The 23,778-nt window shown below is 39.3% G+C and overlaps 2 non-coding genes and 6 pseudogenes across 2 annotated transcripts; all 8 read right to left on the bottom strand.

The window, feature by feature from the left end:
* Window positions 1-15,012: 15,012 nt before the first annotated feature.
* Window positions 15,013-15,127, bottom strand: LOC136722348 (U5 spliceosomal RNA). The gene has a single exon (XR_010806290.1). It is a non-coding gene; the product is annotated as a U5 spliceosomal RNA (small nuclear RNA).
* Window positions 15,128-21,613: 6,486 nt separating this feature from the next.
* On the bottom strand, window positions 21,614-21,732 carry LOC136722378 (uncharacterized; annotated as a pseudogene).
* Window positions 21,733-21,950: 218 nt separating this feature from the next.
* Window positions 21,951-22,069, bottom strand: LOC136722393 (uncharacterized; annotated as a pseudogene).
* Window positions 22,070-22,281: 212 nt separating this feature from the next.
* Window positions 22,282-22,400, bottom strand: LOC136722399 (uncharacterized; annotated as a pseudogene).
* A 216-nt stretch (window positions 22,401-22,616) lies between these two features.
* Window positions 22,617-22,735, bottom strand: LOC136722334 (uncharacterized; annotated as a pseudogene).
* Window positions 22,736-22,950: 215 nt separating this feature from the next.
* LOC136722354 (5S ribosomal RNA) lies at window positions 22,951-23,069 on the bottom strand. Its single transcript, XR_010806295.1, has one exon. It is a non-coding gene; the product is annotated as a 5S ribosomal RNA (ribosomal RNA).
* A 220-nt stretch (window positions 23,070-23,289) lies between these two features.
* On the bottom strand, window positions 23,290-23,408 carry LOC136722396 (uncharacterized; annotated as a pseudogene).
* Window positions 23,409-23,623: 215 nt separating this feature from the next.
* On the bottom strand, window positions 23,624-23,742 carry LOC136722374 (uncharacterized; annotated as a pseudogene).
* Window positions 23,743-23,778: the final 36 nt, after the last annotated feature.

Below are 23,778 nucleotides of genomic sequence, written 5' to 3' on the forward strand. Positions count from 1 at the left end.
ACTGAATACGAAAGTGTCAGTCATTTAAATAGCTATTTGAGTTTTAAGAAACTTGACCCTTGGAACAAACAGGGCCCTGCTTTCCTCAAAGACTTTGTCTTCAAGTAACTACGGTGGAACCCTGCTTACAAAGAAGATTTTGTGCAAAACCTTGGAGCCTTCGAACCAGTGGAAAATCTGTTTGGAAACGACTCTACTTTCGCGAAACCCCAACTTCCAGGTGCATCGACTGAGTGGAAGTTCTTGGACAAAGCCGAACCGGACTGCCTTTGTTCCAAACCACACAGACCTCGTGCCGTGTGCTGTTATCTGAGCCCGAAGCCAGAGAGGCCTCTCTGCGACGAAGTTCAGATAAGTTTAACAGTTTGGAGTTCATGATTCATGACATTTGAGAAATCAATTAGAAATGTTAATCTGTGATTTATAACTCTAGAATGTGTAATATCATTTAGTTTTCTTAAATATAAATGTATGTTGCATTAAACTGTTTTGTTGATAATTTTAGAAATAAAATCTGTCAACGCCGAGAAATATCTTCTCATTCCTGTTTAACTGTTTAGTCTGAAATTGACACAAGTTAATAGACACCAGATTATAGGTGGCCCTGCCTATCCTTAATCATTGAATAATAATCAGTTAAGGGAAATTGTGGTAAAGAGTAATGATAGGATCTTTCTCTCCACCTAAACGTTAATGAGACTGATATATATATAACGAGAAGTTACCTGACATAAATACTAACCTGCGTAGTTATTTAATGTCTGACTAATAATACTAACAAGAGACTCACCTTCATCTTACTAACTGGTATTGTAGTCAATGTGTTTATAACCTCTTTTGTTTAACGATTTGTGTTATCATATGCGATCCCATGGTCTTTGATTTGGTCACGGAAGTGATTTGTCTTTGATTTGTTGATATAGAGTTGAATTTTAATTAGTTTTTCCCTTTTGTATAATTAGTGTAGTGCTACATTTAGTCTTTGTTTTGAATAAATTTGACAATTTATATCTTTGGAATTGGTGTCTGCGTCCAATTATTACAGAAATTGAGTTCTACAAGATTCCAGGATTCGTGATAAGGTGATACTATAAATTCACTTCTTTAATTGAAATTTATAAGTGTACCTTACGCTACAGGTGGAACGGGAGCTTCGTGCCCTGGATGTGCATCCCACAAATCTCCATCAACTGCAAGATGCTATCCTATCAATATGGACCAACATTTCTAAAGAATGCTTTCAGCACCTTGTTGAATCAATGCCACGTAGAATTAAGGCAGTTCTGAAGGCGAAAGGGGGTCAAACACAGTATTAGTATGGTGTTCCTAATAATCCTTTAGGTGAGTGTATATGGAAAAGGAACAATATGTGTACATCTCTGCATATGGTGCCCTAACAGATGTGCAAGTTACATGACAGACAGACACTCACACACACTTTCAAAGACAGACAGGCAGACAGACACTCACACACACTTTCACACACTCACTTTCACAGACAGACAGACACAGACACAGACACACTCACTTTCACACAGAGACAGGCACATTTTCACACAGAGACAGACACACAAACACACACACACAGACACACACACACATACTTTGACAGACAGACAGACAGACACACACACGCATATTATGGGTCTTTGTTGGGTAGTGAAATGGGTAGCATCAGTCGCAGTGTGGGTAATGTCAGGGAGCCAATCATAGTCCCCGTTATTTGCATATCGTGGCGCAAAGCATTCTGGGAAAAGTAACTTAACACGTTTAGTCATGTATTTGTCCATAGTTTACACATGAGATGAAAGAGACAGTATGACGTATTGAGCACCTAGGATTCCTCATGTGTATGTGAGGGGCAGAGGAACCGGATCCCAAGTGTGCGTCCCAGGTGCTATAGGTTTCAAAGCATGCAGGGGAATAGGCACCCCACCCTGACACCTATAGAAGACTGGATAGGGAGATATAAATAGCAATGGGGAGACTCTTGTACTTGGTGTGGCTCTATCCATATAGTGGGGCCAGCAGGTGCAGCAATAGAAGCTCAGCCTGGGGAGACTGGATTTAGCATTTCCTCTCCATTTTGATAACTATCCATAATCATTTCTGCAAAATACTTCTATGATACCTATGTATGTTTTTTACTTATACTATATTATACTATCAAGTATCAGTGTACACATACAATGTGACCTGTTACATTAATACAGAGGCCACGGAAGGCCAGATCACTAATAGCCACTGTCCCCTGATATTACACTTTTTTACAATCACTTTGGCACTCATTTCAGAACCTTGATGTCATTTTTCAAAACTCTAGACACTAAACTCACACCCGATGAACAAAATGCACATTTTGCAAAACTCTAACACTTTTTTACAATTGCTTGGATACAATACACATCAACCTCAGATCATTTGTTCATTGAACTAAAATGACACAACTTAACATCAAAGTATTACCATTTCAAAATGCAATTCACACATTACATCTGAGATCACTGTCTATTCATTTCATTACAAAGATCTAACTATCAATTGATACAGCTGCTCAAAATGATAAGTGACTGTTGCATTACTCTTAATGCATAATTTTATGGAAACTGACAAACAATATTCCATGTTTCGATCATGAAAGTTTCAGGATAATGAGATCCATTGACACCAATAACCGAGGAGCATGGTTTCTTAGGGTTACCATAGACTTGACTGTGTCTTCTTGTTTGTGAAGGAACAGGACTGTGTTTTCCTGTCTGGGTTCCCGCAGGCTTAAGTGTGTTTGTAAACTGCAGCGTAGGTTTGACCTACTATTAGAAAAAAAAAAAAAAAGGAGTGCTAATTAATTGTTCAATATCTGATACGCCGGTGATAATATAAAATATCGTGTTTATAGTTTATAGAAGTTTATAGTGTTTATGGTAAATGAAGAAAAGTCATTAAGTTATATACAAGTTCTATAAATGCAAACATTGAAAAGCATGTTTGTTGTTATTCCTATATAGGATTTAGTATTATTTGTGTTTTCTTGTTTTTTGCTATGTTTTCTCCCCTGTCGTTTATTGTTATTTTGCGGGCTTGCACGCCTTGGTTGTTGTGTACAAAACGATACATAGAAAATGGGAAAACGTGTTACTGTGTGGGAACAGCTCTAGTAAGATGGGCGACCCGCCACTTAAAGGTACACATGTAAGGTACATGTATGATAACTATGGAGTGAAGCGGTGCGTTTGACTGGACAATAGGTGACAGAAAATTAAGGTTTCCAGAAGATGGGACTTTTGATTCAGATAGACTTGAGCACCTAAAAACGGTTTTGCAAAATAGGAATACAAAGCATTAAGAAATGAGAAACCAAAGCTAGCTATCTTAAAACATTTGTTAGAGAAAAGAAAGAAAAGACAACAGGCATAATTCAATCTGAATGGCCCGAAGACAAATTAAAAATATATATATATATATGTTTTTCAGTATAAATGACAGTCCTCAAGATACTGAAGGAAAATTACTAGATAAGTAATAAATAAGGGTAGTTTGAGACACTGCAGGTCAATATAACATGCCAACCAAAACCATGGTTTCTGAATTTACTATGGATATAAATTAATATGTGTCTCTTTGTATGTTTGTACGTTTTCAGTTTGCGCAAGGTAAATGTCCATATTTTGACTTTTTCATGTACTGTATAGTCCAGAATATGACTAAGAGAGTCATAAGTCACAAATAGTTACAGAATGATAGCTAAAAAACGCCAGTTAAATATGTTGTAATAACAGACCTACAAGAAAGTCAGCATTTAACTGTACACAGAATGCTATTGCAAACAGAAATAATAATACAAAATTAAGTTATTTAAATAGGTCTTACGAATACAGAAGTTAAAAGTAACATGTTAGAAATGGAATTAGAGCCAAATTTAGAAATAGGAATCCGAGGCAACCACAAACATTCGGTGAAGGTTTCTTACATATTGATAAATAGATAACCAGATACTCCAGGAAATTAACGATGTGCTCATTTGGAAGCTATGAGTTCCACAATGAAGAGTTTTTAAATCCCTAGAAATAGATCCCTAAATACAATGTGTAGGTAAGAAATTAACTATTGATCAGTTCAATCTGGATTCGGGAACAGTTCTTCTGAACCTGTACTGGTGTAGATTGGACTTCAATAGGAGGAAGTGACACAATAAAGACATGAGCCGCGCAGGAGGACAGTCTTAGTGCCCACGCAGGTTCTTACTTGGGGAAATCATTGACTGGACACATTTTTTGAAAATGTGCTTTCCTGAAGTACCTGGACATCATTATTGAGATCAATGAAAAGGCTTATTTTCCAAAGATTAAATACATTCATTAACTACAATAATGTAGTGAAATGTATATAAATAGTAATAATACAAATCGATCAAATATAACTTGCATTTTCTTGTAAGAAATTAGGAATAGGAGAAAGAACAGCTGTTGGGATGCAGTGCGATGTTATCCAAAATTGAAAGCGGTTGAGAAAGGAGAGTTTGTTCTGTGTGAGACAAATGTACTGCCACGAGAGACTCTGATGGTGATTGACTGGAATATGAGGGAAAATAATGAAGTTACTACAGGTATAACTAAAGGTGTAACATAACTAATTTAATGAAACATAGTCATGGCAAGTTATAAAACTGTTTGGAAATAGTCCTTTCACAAACAGAAATACCCTATCAATTAGGAAGAGGGGGGCAGGGGGCAAGGGCCGTATGTGCTCCTCTGCTCCCCCTGTTCGCCTGAGCAGACAAGCAGCCTGAGATGAGAGAGAGAGAGAGAGAGAGAGAGAGAGAGAGAGAGAGAGAGAGAAGTCAGAGACAAGGCAGAGACTGTAAGTACGTGTAAGGGTTCATAACTTATTACAAACAGAGCAAGAGTGTAATGAATGGTAATTTACACTGCTTGTATTAATAATGATAATAATATTGATGTTGATACAGACGAATACATCACATACTAGATGACAACCGCATAAAACTAATAATAATGAAAATAGGAATAATAGGAGTATGGAAATAATTTCAAATTATGGTTTATTGGTAAAAAATGAATTGAGAAACAAAGATTAATAACTGCCATCATTTACCCAACTACTATTAACTATGGTGTTGAAGGAGCTGCTGTAATAGTTATTGTAATGTTCTCAGGTATTTAAGTTAGATAAAAGGACAAAGATAAGCACATTGTTTTGAAACTTTGACAACTCCACACAAAAAGAGTATCTACACTAGGAAGTAAAGCTGATTCAATAAACACAGGAGATATGATGCTGCTGACGACAGCTGAGTGCTGTACTGAAATAATTTGATAAATGAGATAAATTGGAATCAAGATTATTATTATTTTGAATTGTCCCTTTACTAGAAACCTTATAGATTGTGCGAATGTCAACTAATGTGATAGAGATGCCTTTTATAAGGACGATCTCTGATGTTGTGTGAACCACACATTGTGTCTTCAGACTGATTTATTCCACATGGCAGATATGCATATTATGAATCGTGTCCTGAAGGAACCGATGTCTGACCCATATGGAGAAGATGCTGGTGTTCTTGTTGAGACACAGTAGGCCGAGGGCGCGGCTTTAAAGACAGCCTCACAGCAACTTGAACAGACCAATGCTGAGGTCCACTACGCTGAAGTGATGCTTGACTCAGTGGAGAAATAAGTTAAAATACTATAATTAAAGGTTTTCCAGATTATAGGAATCTACAATATATTGTGAAACTGCTCAGATGACGTCCGCAGTAGCACATATTCTTCTATTGATAGTTTAATTTATAATGTACTATTAGTGGAGATGTCACATTATTCAAATGAATAGAATGACAGCCATGAAGTCAGAATCAGTCCATTGCCCTTCACTTAAGATTTGTACAATGTATAATGTTTATAAATCAAAACGCAACAAATATATGTACAATACAGTTTACAAACTGAATTTGTAAAAAAGAATGTTTTGCTGACTTTTGTATTCTCTTTGAAGCAACAAAATGTATGTGTTATGTATGTCATAACTAGGGTTTGACTTTTATGACCTGGGGCTGGATGAAATTTAATTTGAGATGCACTGTAAAAGCTCCAGGAAATTGCAACTGGCCACTGCACCTTCCATAAGAGAGCTCAAACATTTGCTAATGCATTGGTTGCCTCACAGGCACTCTTTCCCTGGTTTGCCCATGTGGCGCATGGTGTTGGCCACACGGGCAAAGGGGGGATGTGTGCATCAGTCTTTTAAATTGGTTTGCCCCAGGTTTTATAGTAACAGCTTAGCAATATTGTAGAACTTGCCACATTTGTCAAGCTCATAATCCTGCAATATGCAAATAGATTGTGTTCAAAAGCTTAAATGTTGTGGATATGAATATAGACTTGTAATAATATATAGGTGTTCTAAATGGGTTGAAGCCTATCCCGTAGGAAGGCTGAAGTAGTAAAAGTAGCAAAAATACAGTTAAGGGATGTTATATGTAGATTTCGCATTCCAGGGAAATTTCCAGTGATAGGAACACTCACTTCACTGGGACAATAGTGCAGGAACTATGCAAAGCCCTGCGAGGTAAACAACATTTTCACTGCCCCATCAGGCTCAGTCAGCTGGAGCAGTGGAGAAACAAAATGGGATATTAAAGAATAAGCTGTCTAATATATGCAAACAAACAGGACTCAAACGTCCAGATCCCCTTCCTATAGTCCTAATGACAATGAAATCGTCAGCAAATTGAGAAAAACAGGTCTTTCTCCGTGTGAGATTATTATGGGATGACTTATGAGACTCTCCATCACTCCTCCATTGTCTGTAAGGGAAATGGACATCCACTTGATGGATGATGCTATGTTGTCTTTTTGTATGGGACTAACACGTGCTTTCGAAGCTGTCCATTCACAGATGAAAGCTGCCCAGACTGAACCATCCCAGCAGGTTTACCACCCCTTCCAGCAAGGTGACTGTGTATATCAAAGCACACAAGAGAAAGTCCTCCCAACAGCCCAGGTGGACAGGGTCCTACCAGGTGCTCCTGACCACCCACACAGCTGTAAAGTGCCTAGGAACGACGACATGGATCCACTCCTCACACTGCATACTTGCCAATCGAGGCGATCAGCACAACCCTGGTGGAGAACAGAGGGATAAAGGAATTGTTCTTCCACATCAGATTTGACATTACTGTATGTATGCAGGCCCTTGTAATTGCTTTTCCAATACTGCCAACTGGTTATTGATGATTGATTTCACATTGTGGTACGAGTATCGAGTGAAATGCGTGCTATCCACCTCAACAACACAGCGATAACATGGAGCCGGCAGGTGATCCAGGTCACAATAGAGGTCAAGCAGTGGGAGGAGGAAGACGTGGTGGTCAAAGGTGTAGCGTAAGGTACACTTATAAAATTCAATTAAAGAAGTGAATTTATAGTATCACCTTATCACGGATCCTGGAATCTTGTAGAACTCAATTTCTGTAATAATTGGACGCAGACACCAATTCCAAAGATATAAATTGTCAAATTTATTCAAAAACAAAGACTAAATGTAGCACTGCACTAATTATACAAAAGGGAAAAACTAATTAAAATTCAACTCTAGATCAACAAATCAAAGACAAATCACTTCCGTGACCAAATCAAAGACCATGGGATTGCATATGATAACACACAAATCATTAAACAAAAAAGGTTATAAACACATTGACTACAATACCGGTTAGTAAGACGAAGGTGAGTCTCTCATTAGTATTGTTAGTCAGACATTCAATAACTACGCAGGTTAGTATTTATGTCAGGTAACTTCTCGTTATATATATATCAGTCTCATTAACGTTTAGGTGGAGAGAAAGATCCTATCATTACTTGTTACCACAATTTCCCTTAACTGATTATTATTCAATGATTAAGGATAGGCAGGGCCACCTATAATCTGGTGTCTATTAACTTGTGTCAATTTCAGACTAAACAGTTAAACAGGAATGAGAAGATATTTCTCGGCGTTGACAGATTTTATTTCTAAAATTATCAACAAAACAGTTGAATGCAACACACATTTATATTTAAGAAAACTAAATGATATTACACATTCTAGAGTTATGAATCACAGATTAACATTTCTAATTGATTTCTCAAATGTCATGAATCACAAACTCCAAACTGTTAAACTTATGTGAACTTCGTCACAGAGAGGCCTCTCTGGCTTCGGGCTCAGATAACAGCACACGGCACGAGGTCCGTGTGGTTTGGAACAAAGGCAGTCCGGTTCGGCTTTGTCCAAGAACTTCCACTCAGTCGATGCACCTGGAAGTTGGGGTTTCGCGAATGTAGAGTCTTTTCCAAACAGATTTTCCACTGGTTTGAAGGCTCCAAGGTTGTGCACAAAATCTTCTTTGTAAGCAGGGTTCCACCGTAGTTACTTGAAGACAAAGTCTTTGAGGAAAGCAGGGCCCTGTTTGTTCCAAGGGTCAAGTTTCTTAAGACTCAAATAGCTATTTAAATGACTTTCGTATTCAGTCGACTTAGTCAATTGTCCAGCTGGATGGCTGGGCACAGGCGGGCAGCGCAGTCTGTAAAGTTCTTTATTTAATAAAGTCCTTTAAAAGAATTCTTCGTACGGCTCAATCTCCTTCTCCCAGTTTAACCCTTCTGTTGCTGGTAAAGACTTAGTTGGTTTCTGGTTCCGGTTCTGGCAACAGAGATACAAGTTGAGCTGTGGCAGCGAGTTACTGGTTTAGGTGAGAGAGAGAGAGAGATGCCGTGCGTTACCCTTTATACGCCTGTCAGATCAATAGGTGATTGGTTCTTTAGTTTGTGAGATTGGATTTCGGCTTCAGCCCCCAGTGTCCTATTGGAGGGGGGCTTGATTTATGACTGATGTCAATCCATGCCATCTTTTGGAAATGCCGGTTGGCACGGGTTCGTAGCTCTGTGTCGGGATTTCGGCTCTCGTCCATTTCAAAGAGTTTTTATTTCCTACAGGCCCCCTTCCCCAGACATCTCACAGCAGGGATTCCAAGGTATTTGGCCCATTCTCGGTGCCATCCTCCCAAGACTGTCACTTTGATGTAAACCAGTTCACATGCTGATGAGTTAAGGAAATCTGATAAATTTGGGGGGGAGAGGTCTTCTTTAGATCAGTGCTTCAGCTCAGAGCTAAAATGCTCTTATCAGAATACACCCAACATAACGCTACACTGGTTAATTCTGTTCTGGGAAAAACACAATCCTGCAGGTTTAATAAGTCTCTCTACACATCAGTCCCTGAGTACCTTCAACCAATGGTCATTTTGACCAATTAAGCCCAAGAATTGAGTCAATTAAGTTGTCATGGACTACCCAGTGAAGACGTGAACTCACGACTAGGTCACACTGTGAGCTCACCAGAGCAGACATTACACTGAGCTCACTGTGAGCTCACTTAGCGCTTTTCCAGCGACATGGTGCCGGTGCTGGAGCCGGAGCTGCTGCTCGGCCTGGGATCCAGCTGATCTTTTTTGAACCGGCCCGCTTTTCCACCGGTTTTGACGTCACTGGATGTGGGCGTTCCCAAGCATGGAGTAGAAGTGGAGAAACACAGCAATAGTAATCAGCACCGAGGCGACTGCGTCTTTAAACCCCATTTAACATCACAATCAAACTCATTCCGCGTCTATGGCAAATCGTAACCCTAATGTTACAAATGTTCCCTAAACACCTATTTTGCAGGATCAATAAAAAATTATTAGGATTTTTTAAACTTTTACTGACACACATAGTTAATAGCAATGTGTTATAACTTTACCGAAAATAATAATCTGTATATCTTTAATTGTTTAGACGTTATTAAGATATAATGCATCTTTCACATAGGGAACATTTGTAACATGTTAGGAAAAACAAACAAATGATTTGAAAATATTCATAATCATACAATTTGTCAGGCTTCATAAGAATGGTATTTATAACATACTCTGTAAAAATCAAGCAAATAGCATTTGTGGTTCACGAGAAAATATATATATATAATCAAAGCTATCAGACTATAGCAGTCGGTGTATGAAGACACATACGATTATACAGCATTATTTGGCAGCTTCGCAAGACCTAATTTGAAACGTTGTTGGTAAGTTAGATAATTAGTGGGGACCCTCTATTTGCAGTTCTTCCCCTCCATAATTGCTAAAATAAAGTTTTACTGACATTTTATTGACCCTACCACTGCATAGGGCACATCTGTAACATGAACGCTACTGAATGGCACATACATTGAAAACTACGGAGAACTGAGACAAATCCACTTTACACTTCATAAATAATCTTAAAACGTTTCCAACCAAGGCAACACCCACTTGAAATACGTTCATTCTCATTTTTGGTAAACAAAAAGAGAGATTGTTACATATGTTCCCTATGATGCATCTACAGAGAGAGAGAGACAGACAGACACTAACTCTCTCTCTCTCTCTCTCTCAGCTGGGAGTGTGTGGGAGGGGTCTGCAGTGAGCGGGAGTGCTGCTGAGAGCTCTGTCCTTTGGCTGCGTTTTTTTGTTGCTTTACTTTTTTCAGTTTGTTTATTTTGTCTTCTGTTTTCAGTGCTTTTCTTATTGTGGGGGAACAGGGGAGGGGAGGGGGGAGTACCGGTAGTTCAAATAATTCACATAATAAAGTGAATCTGTGACACCCATAATTCAATTACATTCTTATTATCAACTATAACTATGAATATAACTGATAATGTAGCATCATTAGATTGTTTACAACCAATATTTGTTTTCAATATATATATTTTTACCTTGTCTTTGTAATATTGTAGACCAAGAGTGTTATACCTGTTTTGGTGATTCTTTGTCAGATTCAGAACAATTTGCTGTGGGGCTGTCAGAACCACTTGATGGTGACACACTTTTGTCTTCATTGCTGATAAATGTGGCTTTTGTTACAATTTTTTTCAGATTGTCCAAAAGGTCTGGAATCTCTGGAGAAAAAAACCTTAGTATTAAATGATAATCATTTCTAGTAATATATTTAATGCAAAGTGAAAACAAAACCATCAATGCCTGCAATTATACTTGAGAGACTTGCTCTATGTTATTGGCAAACTGACCTTTTTGTGGGTCATTAACATTAGCTACAAAAAAAATAAAAAAGATAAAATACAAGAATTTCCAGGTCTAATGTAATGCATATAGTCATTAATGTAGGATTATGAAGTTATGTTGAAAAACTTTATTTAATAATCAGTATTATTAAACTATTAGACAGTGCACATTAAGAGTCTGTATTGTGGTTCTAGATTACTTCAGTATGATCAACTATAATACATTACTCTGGAATCTAAATTACTGAAGAATAACATTTATCAAGGTAAGGAATTATTTGCTATAAATAAAAAAACTTACCATCAACCATACGGTTTCGAAGACATTGGTTTTCATTTTTAAGTCTTGTGTTTTCCTTTTCGAGCTGCTTAACGTTTTGCTGTAGCTCAACTTCACTGGACTCTTTAAATGTCTGTAGAATATGACGGGATCTAATTCTTTAAGCTCCATCGGTTTTCTTTCTTATTTTGTGCTGTATTCAGAGAGGAAAAGAGTTTAAAATGAAAATATATATATATATATGAATATGATTAAAAAAAAACAATCCTGCAATACATTTATTTAATATTTGCAGTAATTATCTCACCGGTAACTGTGGTTCATCAAGGTCACTATCATCTGAAATTTGAAGTTTTTTGTTTGGTTTAGGTACTCTCTTCATTTTAGGACAGGGCATTTTTGTTAGGTCATTAAGTTTTCTTCTTAGTTCGCCTTCTTTTCCTAAAATAAAAATAAAATAAATAAAACCCTGCATTATGTCCACAGATATTTGGGGATTATATTTATTTGTCATAAAAATACTGTGCTTTGACCATACAAATTAAGATGAACAGCCAACACTGAATCAAAACTGAAGTTAAATTATATCTGGTTTAATTTATTTTGTGATTTGGGGGATTTTATTGTAAAGCACAACACACAATAAATCGTTCTTACAAATGCCAGTCATGTATGACGAGTTTTTAGCGCCCTCACCACCACCTACCATGTTATAAGAGTATGTTAGAAGTACAACACATTAATAACTTAAACATTCATTTCAAATATACTGTGATTGTATATATCAAATAGCATGTAAAGACTTTAATGTTTTTTTTTTTTAAATAAACATTGTTACCAGTCATAATGATCTGCGCTTCATGGACAGGCCATCCACCTTTTGGAGGTTTGTTCGTGTCTCTCCACTCTGCTCTGAAGTTTCGAGTCGTCTCTTCGTCATCATCAGCAATGCTGAATAAATCAAAATTGCGAAAGCAAGCAGTGGGAATCACGCTGTAAGAGTCTTTGTCGACCCCGCTTTCCCACTTCACCAACGCGTGCATCACCGCCATACTACCTTCACCTTCTCGTCCGTTTTTTCTGCGCGTTTTTCCCCCGACAAGTCACGGCACAAAAATCAGTCCCGCTCTGCATTCTGGTACTTGGCGTTCTTAATAACACCAACAGGGTGTAATCGCATAGACCACTCGAGTATAAAGTACTACATATCCCATCTGTTACAGTTTTTTTTCTTCTTCTGAAACTGCAAGCGCACTACATAAAGTTTGGCAAATGAAGAAATTTGGATGATGAGTTTACAATCTTATAAACAGTATTTAAGTAAACCTAGATATGCAATTCCAAAAAGAACAGCATCGAGATGGAGAAACAGGATAAAAAAATAATAATACAATGTTTATACTTTTTGTATTTTAATTACAGTATGTAATTATTGCCTTTTGATTTACATTTACAGAAAAAGAACGGCGGCAAACGTGGACTACCCAACAAGAAGCAACAAAGTTACTAAAATATCAGATTCTCAGGTAAGCTTCATGCAGCCATACATGTATAATTATAAAATCAATCCAAAAAATAGACCTTGTTTACCCTACAACTGATTTGAGTGTTAATTCTATTTAAGATATAAAAAAATATTTTATTTTCTGAACTAATAATCTGTGAACATTCTATTATCTCTATAATTTTAATTAATACATTTATTTTATTATTGGTGGAACATTATATTTTTCAGCTCAGATGATTTCACGTACCATCATTTTTTCTGTTAATAAATGTGCAAAAACAAATCAGATGGATAGGCCCCTACATATGAACATTAAGTTAAAGGCCTAGAGTGAGTGTTCTTCACTTCCAGTCATGGCGGGCCACAATCCAGCTCTTTGTAACTCATCAACAACCAAAGACCTGGGAAAAGGGTTAAATGGCTTCAGTTAAGCCAATTAGGTAATTAAGAGCTCAACTGGAAAAAAAACAGCAGGCATAGGGGTACTTTAGGACCACAGTCACTGATATAACCTACAATGTTGTTGTAATGAAAATCAGCAGACAGTGGGCCTCCTCCAGGACTAAGGTTGAGAAGCACTGGTCTTGAAGACCACAATAACAATCGACCTCAAGGGCTAGGGATATTCGAGGTGATGCTAAACCAGTCCTGAATGTTTAAATATAATGTTATTTTCTTGTAGTGTGCCGTTGCTGTTAATGCAACCAGTTATATTGAGCCATCAAATACAGAAGCTGACGAAAGACATCAACATGTAAATTTAGTTGTAAATTTAAAGTGTGTGTGAAAAGTATTTTGTATATGGAGATTAACCCATAGTTTCACAGATAAATTGTGGACCAGTGATATTCAGGATCTTCAAAACAAGTCCTGAATGCTCAAACTTAACACTTCTTTTTTTAGAGTGTCGTTGCTGTCAATCCAGCCAGTGATGTGGAGCCATCAGATACAGAAGCTGATGAAAAACAACATGTAAATTTCCTAAATTAATATGGTGCATCAAAATACTTATTTAGCACTTTCAACTGTTTCTTTGTGATTCCTAAAATTACTTTACAGGCTGGGGCTGGGGGAAGACACTGCGCCCGCCTGGAGAAGCCTGTACAAGCCCCCCTCAATAAGAGAGCTGGCAATCTGCAGTGGAGGGTGTTACACACCATTATTGCTGTCAATTCTTTTATTACTGTTCTTAACCCTGCTGTGTCCGACGCCTGCCCATTCTGTGCTCAGAGAGAGACCGTGTTTCACTGTTTCAGCACTTGCTCTCGGTTGTCACCCATTTTTAGTCTTTTAACTCGTCTTTTTACTGATCTTAACCTGATTTTTAACACAAAGGTTTTTATTTTAGGGGCGCGATACACCAGAAAGACCAAACATGTGGACCAGCTGGTAAACTTCTTGCTGGGCCAGGCTAAAATGGCCGTCTATAAGACTAGGAAGAACAGAGTGTGTGGGGAGGGCAGTGAGGATGCAGTGAGAGTGTTTGCCATGCTGGTCAAGTGCAGAGTCAGACTAGAGTTTAACTATTACAGGCTGATGAATGATTTGGAGAGTTTTGAACAGGTCTGGTGTATTAATGATGCCCTTTGTGAATTGTATGACGGGGAGTTGGTTTTTATTATGTAATTCATTTATAGGGTTTAGTATTTGATGGTTGTTTTGTTGTGTGTATTGGGTTGCTTTCTTTAAAAGTGTACAGATCAGTGGCGGAGTTAATGCTTGTTGGGGGGAGACAAACAAAGGGGAACACTATTTTTTATTTATTTATTTATTTTCTTTTGTATGAATTATTGCGTGTTGCAAACAGGCAATGAAGTCTGATAAAAGTCAAAAAGTCTCTCTCTCTCTCACACACACACACACAGCCAGCAAGACACACAGAGCCAGCCAGCTCAGCGATGACATCACAAACATCTCTCTCAGGTGACTCCTATGACATCACAGAGCACGTACATTCCGTTGCTTGCCGTCTGTCAACCACTCAGTCACTGCCAGCCAGACTGGCTGGCTGACTGGATGGTGGGGCTGCTTGCTGCTGCTGCGTACCTTAGCAAGCTTATTTGCTTGACCGGCCTTCCTCCTCCGCCCACATGCCCACCTATGTCCGATCTGCTGTTCACCTGGATCACAGCTCCGCCCCAACAAGGCAGAGCCTCCCAAGAATGGTACAAACTCACCCACGATCCCCTCCACGGAAAGCTATAGCAAAAGGCAAAAGCATTATACGTAATGAAGAGGAACCCGAGTCCAAGACGCATCCGACCAGCCATACATATTTGTGTGTATTAAAGATCACATTTTATTACATTTAGATTTTCTGTACTTTATTACATCTTTTTGTGATTTTTAAATGTATTGTTTCTTTTCCTTATATATGTATGTATGTATGTGTGTGTGTGTCTGTGTGAAAGTGTATGTGTTTGTGTGTCTCTGTGTGAAAGTGAGTGTGTGTGTGTGTGTCTGTAAGTGTGTGTGTCTGTCTCTGTGTTTGTGTGTCTGTCTCTGTGTGAAAGTGAGTGTGTGTGCATGTGTCTGTCTGTGAAAGTGTGTGTGTGTGTGTGGGTGTGACAGTGTGTATGAGTGTCTGTCTGTCATGTAACTCGCACATCTGTGAGGGCACCATTTTTGCAGAAAGAGATGTACACATTTTGGAGCAACATATGCTGCCATCCAGACATCATCTTTTCCAGGGACGTCCCTGCATTTTTCAGCAGGATAACGCCAAACCACATTCTGCCCAGATTTCAAGCGCATGGTTGCGTAGGCAGAGAGTGCGGGTGCTAGCATGGCCTGCCTGCAGTCCTGACCTGTCTCCGAATTGAGAATGTGTGGCGCACTATGAAGTGCAAATTAAGACAACGAAGGCCCTGTGCAGTTGCGCAGCTGAGGAAATGCATAATGGATGAATGGGGGAAAATCCCGCTTGCTAAACTTAACCAAGTGGTGTCTTCAGTGCCCAAGTGCTTAATAAGTGTTATTAAAAGAAAAGGTGATGTTACATAGTGGTAAATAGTCGACTGTCCCAACTTTCTTGGTTTCTTTTCACTGCTAATGAGATGCTGTAAAGTGAGTTTTCAGGAGCTCTAATCGTATTGATGAATTCATGCAGCATTTGTAATTGAATTTCAAAAAGAAATCCTTGCTGTCTGGCCTGTGTGTATGAGATGTACTCTGTCAATCTTTGGCTAACAACTGAAACATTGGTAGAACAGAAATGGCAACATAAAAAAGAAAAGTACATTTTAAAAGAGCACATTAAATAGGATGAATATACAGTTTTTTACAATCACTTTGTCACTCATTTCAGAACCTTGATGTCATTTTTCAAAACTCTAGACACAAAACTCAAAACGGTCATCACTTGTAACACTGCACAATACAATGTTTTGAACATTGGACAGCCTTTCATATCTTTAAAGAAACCTTGCACTTGCAGACTTGTTGGTTCAAATAACTAATTTATCATGAAATACCATAGTAACATAGTAACACAGAAGATACCGATAGTTTCACTGTGTAGTTGTTCGTACAATCATTAAATATTGTAGTACAAAATATGTGATACATGTTTCATTATGGTACTACACATAAATACATCACTGTAAAAGGACTAGTAGAGAGAATACTACAGACACAGTGGAATCATTGAACAAAATCTGAAATGTATTGATGCAATACAATCAAATCACACCATAGGTTTCTTTGAATCCATGCAACAATAATTAGCTACAAAAAAGAACAAAACTACAGTAAAATGTCAACTGCAGTGTTCCTCACCTGGCTTAGTGTAAAAAGCAAAACAAAGGATTGATTACTGTACTTCTAAATTTCCATCAGCCCTGTGTTCAGGTTCAGGTTCTCACAACCATTTTTCACAAGAGGCATCTTGAAACTGAACATACCTGAACATACTCAGTCATCAGCTGCTTCACTCTGTCTGCATTTCTTTCAAAAGGCACACTATACTCTGTGCTACACATTGGTATGCAGTATACAGTCATTTGACAATTGAGAGTAGCCTAATGTTTAGTGCATGCTGAAGACTTGCTGCTTCTCAGTACGGAAATTTCTGATGATTGAGGCCACAGTTGATCCTGAGTTGATTCTGAGGTTTGATTGAATCATTGTAGCTGCCTCAGTCATGGTCATGCCATGATTTACAACATGCTCTACAACTATTTCTCGGATTTCACTGGACACTATTTGCTGTTGCTGCCGCTGTCTGGTCCGTGGCCTTGTCCTCTACCACGTTCCCCCAACACCTCTCAAATGAGGCCCATGGCTGCCTCTCTGGTGAGGCCTAAGCCCTCCTCTATGACGAGGCCCACGACCACCTCTCAGAAGGGGTGCATGTCCCCTTCCATTCCTTTGACCACCACGTCTTCCTCCTCCCACTGCTTGACCTCTATTGTGACCTGGATGACTTGCTGGCTCCATGTTATCACTGTGTTGCTGGGGTGGATAGCACTCATTTCACTCGATACTCGTACCACAATGTGAAATCAATCATCAATAACCAGTTGGCAGTATTGGAAAAGCAATTACAAGGGCCTGCATACATACAGTAATGTCAAATCTGATGTGGAAGAACAATCATCTTCAACCAGGTTGGAGCGTTAGTTGCAATGCCTTTAATACACGCAGCGTGGAGAGGAACAGTGACTCAAGTAGATCCCAAAGTCGCTCTGCCTTCATTTTAACAGTCAGAGCTTTTATACACAAAAATCAAAGAGCTGGTTATAATCAGAAAGTCATTACTATGTTATCTTAAAAGTTAGCTAAGCAGAATTTATATCATTATAGGACAGAGTTCATAGATCAACACATGGATTAGGGAGCAGGCACTTCAATCATACTGTTTGACATTGTCTCCAAGATTCTCATCGTAAATAACAAACAGAAATCAAACTACCTTCTGGCCTGACCTTCTAGCTTGACCTTATCTTTCTTAAGTATACAAGAGAGAAAAACAGGTATTAGAGAAAAAATTTCTAACTTTCCTTCCACACTGCACACATGGTGTGGAAAAGTGCTACATGATGATGAATGATGATGAAATATTACATCCATAGATAATGTAGTCCAACTGGTTCATGCTCCTCGTTTATTGATGTCAATGGATCTCATTATCCTGAAACTTTCATGATCGAAACATGGAATATTGTTTGTCAGTTTCCATAAAATTATGCATTAAGAGTAATGCAACAGTCACTTATCATTTTGAGCAGCTGTATCAATTGATAGTTAGATCTTTGTAATGAAATGAATAGACAGTGATCTCAGATGTAATGTGTGAATTGCATTTTGAAATGGTAATACTTTGATGTTAAGTTGTGTCATTTTAGTTCAATGAACAAATGATCTGAGGTTGATGTGTATTGTATCCAAGCAATTGTAAAAAAGTGTTAGAGTTTTGAAAAATGTGCATTTTGATCATCGGGTGTGAGTTTAGTGTCAAGAGTTTTGAAAAATGACATCAAGGTTCTGAAATGAGTGCCAAAGTGATTGTAAAAAAGTGTAATATCAGGGGACAGTGGCTATTAGTGATCTGGCCTTCCGTGGCCTCTGTATTAATGTAACAGGTCACATTGTATGTGTACACTGATACTTGATAGTATAATATAGTACAAGTAAAAAACATACATAGGTATCATAGAAGTATTTTGCAGAAATGATTATGGATAGTTATCAAAATGGAGAGGAAATGCTAAATCCAGTCTCCCCAGGCTGAGCTTCTATTGCTGCACCTGCTGGCCCCACTATATGGATAGAGCCACACCAAGTACAAGAGTCTCCCCATTGCTATTTATATCTCCCTATCCAGTCTTCTATAGGTGTCAGGGTGGGGTGCCTATTCCCCTGCATGCTTTGAAACCTATAGCACCTGGGACGCACACTTGGGATCCGGTTCCTCTGCCCCTCACATACACATGAGGAATCCTAGGTGCTCAATACGTCATACTGTCTCTTTCATCTCATGTGTAAACTATGGACAAATACATGACTAAACGTGTTAAGTTACTTTTCCCAGAATGCTTTGCGCCACGATATGCAAATAACGGGGACTATGATTGGCTCCCTGACATTACCCACACTGCGACTGATGCTACCCATTTCACTACCCAACAAAGACCCATAATATGCGTGTGTCTGTCTGTCTGTCTGTCAAAGTATGTGTGTGTGTGTCTGTGTGTGTCTGTGTCTGTCTGTCTGTGTGTGAAAGTGTGTGTGTGTCTGTCTGTCTGTCTGTCATGTAACTTGCACATCTGTGAGGGCACCACTAATGCAGAAAGAGATGTACACGTATTGTTTATTTTCCATATATATGTATGTATGTATGTATGCATGTCCAATTGCTTTGACAATACAAATGAATTGAATTGAGAGGGAGAGAGAGACAGACAGACAGACAGACAGAGAGACACACACACACACACACACACACACACACACACAGAGAGCCAGCCAGCCAGCTCAGCGATGACATGACGAGCCTCTCTCAGCTTACTGCTATGACAGCACAGAGCACGTACATTCCGTTTAACAAATCGTTAAACAAAAAAGGTTATAAACACATTGACTACAATACCGGTTAGTAAGACGAAGGTGAGTCTCTCGTTAGTATTATTAGTCAGACATTAAATAACTACGCAGGTTAGTATTTATGTCAGGTAACTTCTCGTTATATATATATCAGTCTCATTTACGTTTAGGTGCCGAGAAAGATCCTATTTGTTACCACAATTTCCCTTAACTGATTATTATTCAATGATTAAGGATAGGCAGGGCCACCAATAATCTAATGTCTATTAACTTGTGTCAATTTCAGACTAAACAGTTAAACAGGAATGAGAAGATATTTCTCGGCGTTGACAGATTTTATTTCTAAAATTATCAACAAAACAGTTTAATGCAACTCACATTTATATTTAAGAAAACTAAATGATATTACACATTCTAGAGTTATGAATCACAGATTAACATTTCTAATTGATTTCTCAAATGTCATGAATCACAAACTCCAAACTGTTAAACTTATGTGAACTTCGTCGCAGAGAGGCCTCTCTGGCTTCGGGCTCAGATAACAGCACACGGCACGAGGTCCGTGTGGTTTGGAACAAAGGCAGTCCGGTTCGGCTTTGTCCAAGAACTTCCACTCAGTCGATGCACCTGGAAGTTGGGGTTTCGCGAATGTAGAGTCTTTTCCAAACAGATTTTCCATTGGTTTGAAGGCTCCAAGGTTGTGCACAAAATCTTCTTTGTAAGCAGGGTTCCACCGTAGTTACTTGAAGACAAAGTCTTTGAGGAAAGCAGGGCCCTGTTTGTTCCAAGGGTCAAGTTTCTTAAGACTCAAATAGCTATTTAAGTGACTGACACTTTGGTATTCAGTCGACTTAGTCAATTGTCCAGCTGTAAAACTCCACTGATCAGGTGGGTCTGTAAAGTTATTTATTTAATAAAGTCCTTTAAAATAATTATTCGCTCAATCTCCTTCTCCCAGTTTAACTCTTCTGTTGCCGGCAAAGACTTGGTTGGTTTCTGATTCCGGTTCTGGCAACAGAGCTACAGGTTGAGCTGTGGCAGCGAGTTTCTGGTTCAGGTGAGAGAGAGAGAGAGAGAAAGACTGTCCGCTGTTCCTTATAGTCTGTCAGATCAGTAGGTGATTGGTCCCTGAGTTCTTGAGATTGGATTTCGGTTTCAGCCCCCAGTGTCCTATTGGAGGGAGGCTTTATTTATGACTGATGTCAATCCATGCCATCTTTTGGAAATGCCGGTTGGCCTGGGTTCGTAGCTCTATGTCGGGATTTCGGCTCTCATCCACTTCAAAGAGTTTTTATCACCTACAGGCCCCTTTCTCCAGACATCTCATAGCAGAATTCCAAACTATTTGGCCTCTTCTCGGTGCCATCCTCCCCAAAACTGTCACTTTGATGCAAACCAGTTCCAAGCTGATGAGCTAAGGAAATCTGATAACTTTGGGGGGGGAGAGGTCTTCTTTAGAACAGTGCTTCAGCTCAGAGCCCAAATGCTCTTATCCAAATACACCCAACATAACGCTACATATGTATGTATGTATGTATATATGTGTAGAAGGAAAATTAGAAATTATTTTCTTACACCTGTTTTTCTCTCTTGTATACTTAAGAAAGATACGGTCAAGCTAGAAGGTCAGCCCAGAAGATAGTTTGATTTCTGTTTGTTATTTACGATGAGAACCTTAGAGACAATGTCAAACGGTATGACCTACGTGCCTGTTCCCTAAAACCATGTGTTGACCTATGAACTCTGTTCTATAATGATATATGTTCTGCTTAGTTAGCCTTTAAGATAACATAGTAATGACTTTCTAGCATGTATGGATGTATGTATGTATGTATGTATATATATATATATATATATATATGTATGTATGAATGTATGTATGTCCAATTGCTTTGACAATACAAATGAATTGAATTGAGAGGAAGAGAGAGAGAGAGAGAGAGAGAGAGAGAGAGAGAGAGAGAGAGACAGAAAGACAGACAGACAGCTCAGCAATGACATCACGAGCCTCTCTCAGCTGACTGCTATGACATCACAGAGCACGTACATTCCGTTGCTTGTCGTCTGTCAACCACTCAGTCACTGCTAGCCAGACTGTCCCTAAGACAAAGTGTACAATACTTCAATTATATCTCCTCCAGACAGATAAAGAGTATTAAGAGCTACGATAAAGTTACCCAGGAGACGTAAAAAGCTTGCATCACCTGGTATTTCCTGGAGGTCACCCATCCAAGTACTAACCAGGCCCTGGCCCGTTTAGTTTCCAAGGTCTGACGAGATCGGGCACGTTCAAAACGGTGTGGCCGCAAGCCAAGAGGCCTGGCTGCATGATGTCTCTAAAAGGCTGGAGTGTATTGACGGAACTTCCAGCAGAAAAAAAAAAAAAAAAAAGAAAAATGGATGGAAAAATATCAGTGCAGCAAAGGATGTTGAAAGTAGCCAGGTACGTGTACAATACTTCAATTATATCTCCTCCAGACAGAAAAAGAGAATGAAGAGCTATGATAAACTTACCCAGGAGACGTATAAAGCTTGCAGCACCTGGTATTTCCAGGAGGTCACCCATCCAAGTACTGACCAGGACCTGCCCCGTTCAGCTTACGCGATCTGACGAGATCGAGCGCTTTCAGGACGGTGTGGACACAAGCCGAGAAGCCTGGCTGCATGATGTCTCTTAATGGTTGGCGGGTATTGACGGAACTTCCAGCAAAAAAAAAAAAAAAGAAAAACGGAGGGAAAAATATCAGTGCAGCAAAGGATGTTGAAAGTAGCCAGGTACGTGTACAATACTTCAATTATATCTCCTCCAGACAGAAAGAGAGTATTAAGAGCTACGATGAAGTTACCCAGGAGACGTAAAAGCTTGCATCACCTGGTATTTCCAGGAGGTCACCCATCCAAGTACTAACCAGGGCCTGGCCCGTTTAGTTTCCAAGGTCTGACGAGATGGGGCGCGTTCTGGACGGTGTGGCCGCAAGCCAAGAAGCCTGGCTGCATGATGTCTCTTAAAGGCTGGAGGATATTGACGGAACTTCCAGCAAAATAAAGAAGAAAAAAGAAAAATGGAGGGAAAAATATCAGTGCAGCAAAAGGTGTTGAAAGTAACCGGGTACGTGTACAATACTTCAATTATATCTCCTCCAGACTGAAAGAGAGTATTAAGAGCTAAGATAAAGTTACCCAGCAGACGTAAAAAGCTGGCAGCACCTGGTATTTCCAGGAGATCTCCCATCCAAGTACTGACCAGGTCATGCCCCGTTTCGTTTCCGAGATCTGACGAGATCAGGCGCGTTCAGGTCTGTGTGTCCGCAAGCCGAGATGCCTGGTTGCATGATGTCTCTTAAAGGCTGGCGGATATTGATGGAACTTCCAGAAAAAATAAAAAAGAAAAAGAAAAATGCCGGGAAAAATATCAGTGCAGCAAAAGGTGTTGAAAGTAGCCGGGTACGTGTACAATTCTTCAATTATATCTCCTCCAGACAGAAATAGAGTATTAAGAGCTACGATGAAGTTACCCAGGAGACGAAAAAGCTTGCAGCACCTGGTATTTCCAGGAGGTCACCCATCCAAGTACTGACCAGGTCCTGCCCCGTTTAGTTTCCGAGATCTGACGAGATCGGGCGCGTTCAGGACGGTGTGGCCACAAGCCGAGACGCCTGGCTGCATGATGTCTCTTAAAGGCTGGCGGGTATTGACGGAATTTCCAGCATAAAAAAAAAAAAAAAAAATAGAAAAATGGAGGGAAAAATATCAGTGCAGGAAAGGGTGTTGAAAGTAGCCGGGTACGTGTACAATTCTTCAATTATATCTCCTCCAGACTGAAAGAGAGTATTAAGAGCTACGATAAAGTTACCCAGGAGACGTAAAAAGCTCGCAGCACCTGGTATTTCCAGGAGGTCACCCATCCAAGTACTGACCAGGCCCTGCCCCGTTTAGAATCTGAGATATGACGAGATCGGGCGCGTTCAGGACGGTGTGGCCGCAAACCAAAAGGCCTGGCTGCATGATGTCTCTTAAAGGCTGGAGGGTATTGACGGAACTTCCAGCAAAAAAAAAAGAAAAAAGAAAAATGGAGGGAAAAATATCAGTGCAGCAAAGGGTGTTGAAAGTAGCCGGGTACGTGTACAATTCTTCAATTATATCTCCTCCAGACAGAAAGAGAGTATTAAGAGCTACGATGAAGTTACCCAGTAGACGTAAAAAGCTTGCAGCACCAGGTATTTCCAGGAGGTCTCCCATCCAAGTACTGACCAGGCCCTGCTCCGTTTAGCTTCCGAGATCTGACAAGATCGGGCACGTTCAGGTCAGTGTGGCCGCAAGCCTAGAGAGCTGGCTGCATGATGTCTCTTAAAGGCTG

Source organism: Amia ocellicauda, unplaced genomic scaffold (assembly GCF_036373705.1).
Source record: "Amia ocellicauda isolate fAmiCal2 unplaced genomic scaffold, fAmiCal2.hap1 HAP1_SCAFFOLD_137, whole genome shotgun sequence".
NCBI lineage: Eukaryota > Metazoa > Chordata > Actinopteri > Amiiformes > Amiidae > Amia > Amia ocellicauda.